The 5,914-nt window shown below is 33.8% G+C and overlaps 1 long non-coding RNA gene across 2 annotated transcripts; it reads right to left on the reverse strand.

The window, feature by feature from the left end:
• Window positions 1–3,060: 3,060 nt before the first annotated feature.
• Window positions 3,061–5,330, reverse strand: LOC140867343 (uncharacterized). 2 transcript variants are annotated; one of them, XR_012145120.1, is made up of 5 exons: window positions 5,213–5,330; window positions 4,690–4,756; window positions 4,060–4,435; window positions 3,391–3,616; window positions 3,061–3,295 (listed from the first exon to the last, which is right to left on the reverse strand). It is a non-coding gene; the product is annotated as an uncharacterized lncRNA (long non-coding RNA). The 2 variants fall into 2 exon arrangements; XR_012145119.1 differs by lacking the exon at window positions 4,060–4,435.
• Between the last annotated feature and the right edge of the window lie 584 nt (window positions 5,331–5,914).

The raw sequence follows: 5,914 nt of genomic DNA on the forward strand, positions 1-5,914 counted from the left end.
ATCTGTCAGAATAATTTGGATCTTGTTTTGACGAGGTGTAAGGAGATGAACCTGGTGCTTAATTGGGAAAAATTTCACTTTATGGTTCAAGAAGGTATAGTCTTGGGACACAAAATATCTCAAAAAGTTATTGAAGTGGACCGAGAACAAATTCAGGTGATACAAGAATTACCTCCACCAGTATCAGTGAAGGGAGTTCGTAGTTTTCTAGGCCATGCTGGATTTTATCAAAGATTCATTAAGGATTTCTATAAGATTTCTAAACCACTATCTAGTCTGTTAGCTAAAGATGCACATTTTGATTTTGATTTCTATTGTTTGCAGGCATTCAAAACGCTAAAGGAAAAGCTGATCACATCACCTATTTTGGTAGCACCGGATTGGGAACTGCCATTTGAGCTTATGTGTGATGCTAGTGACACAGCGGTAGGTGCAGTTCTTGGCCAAAGGAGGAATAAGGTGTTTCACACCATTTGCTATGCTAGTCGAACTTTGAATGAGGCACAACAGAATTATGCCACCACTGAGAAAGAACTTTTTGCTATAGTATTTGCATTCGATAAATTTCATTTTTACCTTTGTTTGGCAAAAGTTATTGTTTACACTGATCATTCTGCACTTAAATATATTCTTGCAAAGAAAGATGCTAAACCTCATTTGATTAGATGGATTTTGTTGTTGCAAGAATATGATTTGGAGATTAGAGATAAAAAAGGTGTAGAAAATGTTGTGGCTGATCATCTATCTAGGCTAGAAAGATTAACTGATGAGCATGCTATAGAGATAGATGAGATTAATGAGAAATGTCCTGATGAGCATTTGTTTCATGTTCTTGCATTACCTTGGTATGCTGAGTTTGCAAATTATATTGTTAGTGGCATCCTCCCACAAAATTTATCCTTTTATCAAAGAAAGAAATTTTTGGCTGATGTTAAGCATTATATGTGGGAGGAGCCATTTTGTTTAAGGTTTGTGCAGACAATGTTATTAGGAGATGTGTTTCTGAAGAAGAAATGAGATCTATTCTGAGTCATTGTCATGACAGAGAGGTAGGTGGGCATTTTGGCCCAACGAAAACTGCAGCAAAGGTACTTGAATCTGGTTTTTATTTGCCATCGTTATTTATAGATGCTTTCCAGTATGTTTCTGCATGTGATAGGTGTCAAAGGACTGGTAATATTTCTAAGAAGCATGAACTGCCTTTAAATAATATTATTCAATGTGAAATCTTTGATGTTTGGGGTATAGATTTTATGGGTCCTTTTTCAAGTTCTTTTTCAAACAAATATATACTTGTTGCTGTGGATTATGTGTCAAAGTGGGTGGAGGCAAAAGCTTTGCGCACTAATGATGCTAGAGTTGTGGTGAGATTTTTGAAAAAACACATTTTTACTCGATTTGGCACCCCTCGAGCAATAATTAGTGACGGTGGCACACATTTTTGTAATAAACAGTTTGAAAATATTTTTAATAAATATGGTGTCACCCACAAAGTTTCAACTCCTTACCATCCACAAACAAGTGGACAAGTTGAGATTTCAAATAGAGAATTAAAAAGAATTTTGGAAAAAACTGTGAACTTGAGTAGAAAAGATTGGTCTTTACGTTTAGATGACGCCTTGTGGGCATATAGAACTGCATTCAAGACACCTATTGGCACTTCACCATATATGCTGATTTTTGGTAAAGCTTGTCATCTCCCTGTTGAACTTGAACACCGTGCATATTGGGCAATAAAATTTCTAAACTTTGATTTTCATTCTGCAGGTGAGAAGAGGCTGTTGCAAATTAATGATATGGAGGAATATAGGAACCAAGCTTACGAGAATGCCAAGATCTACAAGGAGAAAACAAGGAAATAGCATGATGCTAGAATCCATAAAAGGGAGTTTGCTGAGGGAGTCACGGTACTGTTATATAACTCCAAATTGCGACTCTTTCCAGGTAAGCTGAAATCTAGATGGTCAGGACCGTTAAATGTTTCTAAAGTGTATCCTTCTGGCGCCATAGAGGTTAGTGATCCTATTAAGGGTATATTCACAGTAAATGGTCAACGGTTAAAACATTATAAAGTGGGTGACGTTAACTGTTGCACCACTATTTATTTTGACCATTAAAAAGTGTTGGGTAAGAAGTCTAGCTTGAGACTATAAATCAAGAACTATGTTTTTTTTAATTCTTTTGCTTTTATTATTATTACTTTATTTTATTATTCTGTTTTTTTTCCTTGTTTTTTTTCTTCCGTTGTTGATTCTGATTTTTATTGGTCTTTCTTCACTGCGAGGTACTTTAATAAGTTTGGTTGAAGCAAAACTCCTCTAACAACACTTTCTCTCAGTCCTCATGCAAGCACATTTGTCAGGGAAATTTTCTGTTTTTTCTTTGAATTTTTTACATTGAGGACAATGTTTCTGTTTAAGTTTGGGGGGAGTTTGGTTTGCATGTTTTTATTGGAGTTTGGTTTGCATGTTTTTATTATTTTTTTACTCTGATTGTTGTGTGATTGGAAGAGAATATGTTTAGTCCTTGAGCATGAGCAAGGCTAGAAAAAAATTGAAAAAGAAGGAGAAAAAGCTCAAAAATTACAGATTTGATTTTCTGAATATTATTCTCTCTTCTTTGTGATTATCTTATCCTTTTCTTTAAAGCCGACACCCAAGCCTAACATTACAAGCTTATAAAGACCTTTTGATCTAAATTTTGGGATGAACTATATTAGTGGAGAAGTGTTTGAAAAATAGGCTTCACTACTACAAAAAAGCAAAAAGACTACGATGGAAAAACATAGTTAATTGGGGGTGTAAAACCAATGTTAAAAACCATGTAGTTAAAAGTGCGGTCATAAACTACGGTTTTAAACCGTAGTTTATGACCGCACTTTTAACTACATAACTTTTAACATCGGTTTTACACCTCCAATTAACTACGTTTTTCCACCCTTGTCTTTTATAAAATAAAAAATAAAAAATATTTAATATACAATTATTCAATATTATAAAGTACACAAAATTCAAAAATAAAATTTATTATAAAATATTTTTGTATTACAATGACTGAAAATTAAAAAATTAAAATTTGAATCCCTATGTTTTTATGGGAGCGGGCGGTTAGCATCTTTCAAAGACGAAGAGAGCACCTCTGGAACCATTTCCAAGTCTGAACTTATCATCACTGTATGTGATTTGCAGCTTCACTTCACTTTCACCACCATATTTGAATTTCCATCCTCCAACTTTGAGTTCCGGTGGCTCGAGCATAACTTGAATCTATTCACCATCCAAGACTGTCAGTTTTCCTGTTTTATCAACCAAATTTATAGTCAGACAGAATTTTGATGGAGTTCAACAAAGATGTTCAGTTCAGACTATTCCAGCCAATTAACATACTTACAAGTCCTATATATACACAATGAATGACTCAGAGCTCTGATAAATTTGAAATTACTTCAAGTCAAGTATATGAGAGAAAAAGTATTTTCCTAGGCCACAACATTCGTCATTTGAAGAAGCCTCTCGGTACTAAATTTGTCGTCATTTCTTTTATGCTCGGGAACTAGTGGATACACATCTTTTACACCATTTGTCAAAAACGGGCCACAGGGAAGATCACCGGGAATCTGCATGAATGATTCAAGAATAAATACCGTGGAATCAGCCTATCACCTCATAAGATAAGAGAGATTCAAAATTAATCAGATCATCATGCATTACAAATAAACAGAGTTCAACTTCAGAGGCTTACAAAGGGACAACAATTCACAGACTGCAATCAAGTCGAGAATTTCTACTAAATGTGAATACACATAATGTTAAGGAAATTGATATAGTAACTGACTTCTTAGTAAAATGGTCAATTCATAAAGCATGCAATACATGATCCTGGAATCCAAAGATGACAGTGTAAGATGGAATGAAATTTGCAATTTCAGATAAATAGTAAAAAATTCTGCATACCATAACACCACCAAAAAACAAAAACTATAAAAAAACCACACACTAGATTTACCACTCAAAATAAGCACATTTTCGTTGCATTTTGCAATGTTAAGGGAAAAATAACCTGAACTGGTTGCACAGGTTGATTTTCCATATGCGTTGCGCAGCTTAGGCAAATGATAGCTCGAGTCGAGCTTTTAAAATTTTTATACTCTTATCTAGACTTGAAAATTATCAATCTTTATAATCTATAATTCAATATCAAATGTAAATAAGGATATTGAACATTGTATTATGTAAAGAAGATTGAATAAAAAAGTTTTAACGACAAAGTTGTATAATTGAATCAATACACATTTCATTCTATATATTAAAAAAGTTCTTAATCCCACAGCCGGGCTTTGTGCTCCCATAGGAGAAACAGAGAGATGGAATTTCGAAGAAATTCTAGGAAGTTGAAAGCAGTTGGTGTATGGAAGTGCCATCTATTTTGAACTGTCCTGAAATAAAGAACAATAAAAATTTATTGTGAATGAGATGCATAAAAATATTATTGAGTTTATAATCGAGCAAAAAAGACCTGACATTCATTCAGCATGAATTTCCCAAAATAAATAATTTTTTTCCCCAATTTCAAAAAAGATAAAGAAACCATACAAAAGAAAACAAAGAAATTAAAAACCTAGATCGTGGAAAAGGTATAATTGGGATCTGAGCTCTCGACAACAAGCAATATCTGAAACAAAAACCTTACCTTTAAATTAAAATTGAGGATAATATGCCTTCGTCTCTACTTTCTACTCTCTCTTCCTTCAACAATTCTACAGAAGATTAGGGCAAAATACATGGTTTAGCAATATCCTAATCGAGTATGGAACTTAACCTAATAGCGCAGATGAGCCCAACCATGTTTCTCTTTAATTAAATTGAAAGAAGAAATCACAGGGTACATAATTTTATATGAAGATAAAACTCTGATCAGATGATGGGAGGTCATAACAAGATTTGAGACAAACAAATAAAGATGAAATCATTAACAGCTCTAAGTTTTAAAAAAAAATAGTAATTAACGAGTCATAGGCAAAATTTTAGAAAACAAGGATGAACAGCCGCATATATACTTAATTTATACACAAACAAACTAACCTATTTTACTTAACAATAAAGACGAAAACAAAGAAACCAAACCATTGTCGCGAAGTTAGTCGACAATCAAGCTTTGGGCCGAGAATACTCAATATTCTGGTACTAAATTGAAGCCAAGAACGAGATCTTACCTTTGTCTAGCTTCCATCGGCAGACTTCCGGCGTCTAAAGCGGCGAATCGATATCTTGGAGCGGCGGCTAGGGCTAGGGGAAAGAAAGGGTATCGATCGTGGGAAAGGGGTGTGGGAAGGAGAGATCTATGTATATATGCATATATCTATTGTATATCTCATGGTCTACGGATTTTTAAATCATAGTCTATTTATTAAAAAAACATTCATAAACTACGATACAAAAAACCATAGTCTATTTATAAAAAAAAATGCTCATAGACTACGGTACAAAAAAACCGTAGTTGTAGACCATAAACAACAACGGTTTTTACAAAACCGTAGTCTTAAATTTTAAAAAAACGCTCATTAACATCGGTTTCTGTAAAAACCGTAGTTAAATGTAAAACGACTACGGTTTTATACAAAACTGTTGTCTTTTTAATGTAGTGTATTACCTAAATTCTTGTAGTGCTTATGGGGTGCTTGGAGATAATCTTGGTGGTTGTTAGCTTGCTTTGTTTGATCTATAAAATATGCATGAGACTTGAGAATGGCAATAGCACACACACGTTCCGACTTTGCGATGCGTTGCTTGATTTAGGAGAAACCATATTTTGTCTGACTTTCTGACGATTTTTTTGTTTGTTTGTGAGTGGGATTTCTGAGACAATAATTAGTTTATTAACTAATTTATTATATTATCAAAATGAACTTATCTTT

Source organism: Henckelia pumila, chromosome 4 (assembly GCF_033568475.1).
Source record: "Henckelia pumila isolate YLH828 chromosome 4, ASM3356847v2, whole genome shotgun sequence".
In the NCBI taxonomy this organism is placed as follows: domain Eukaryota; kingdom Viridiplantae; phylum Streptophyta; class Magnoliopsida; order Lamiales; family Gesneriaceae; genus Henckelia; species Henckelia pumila.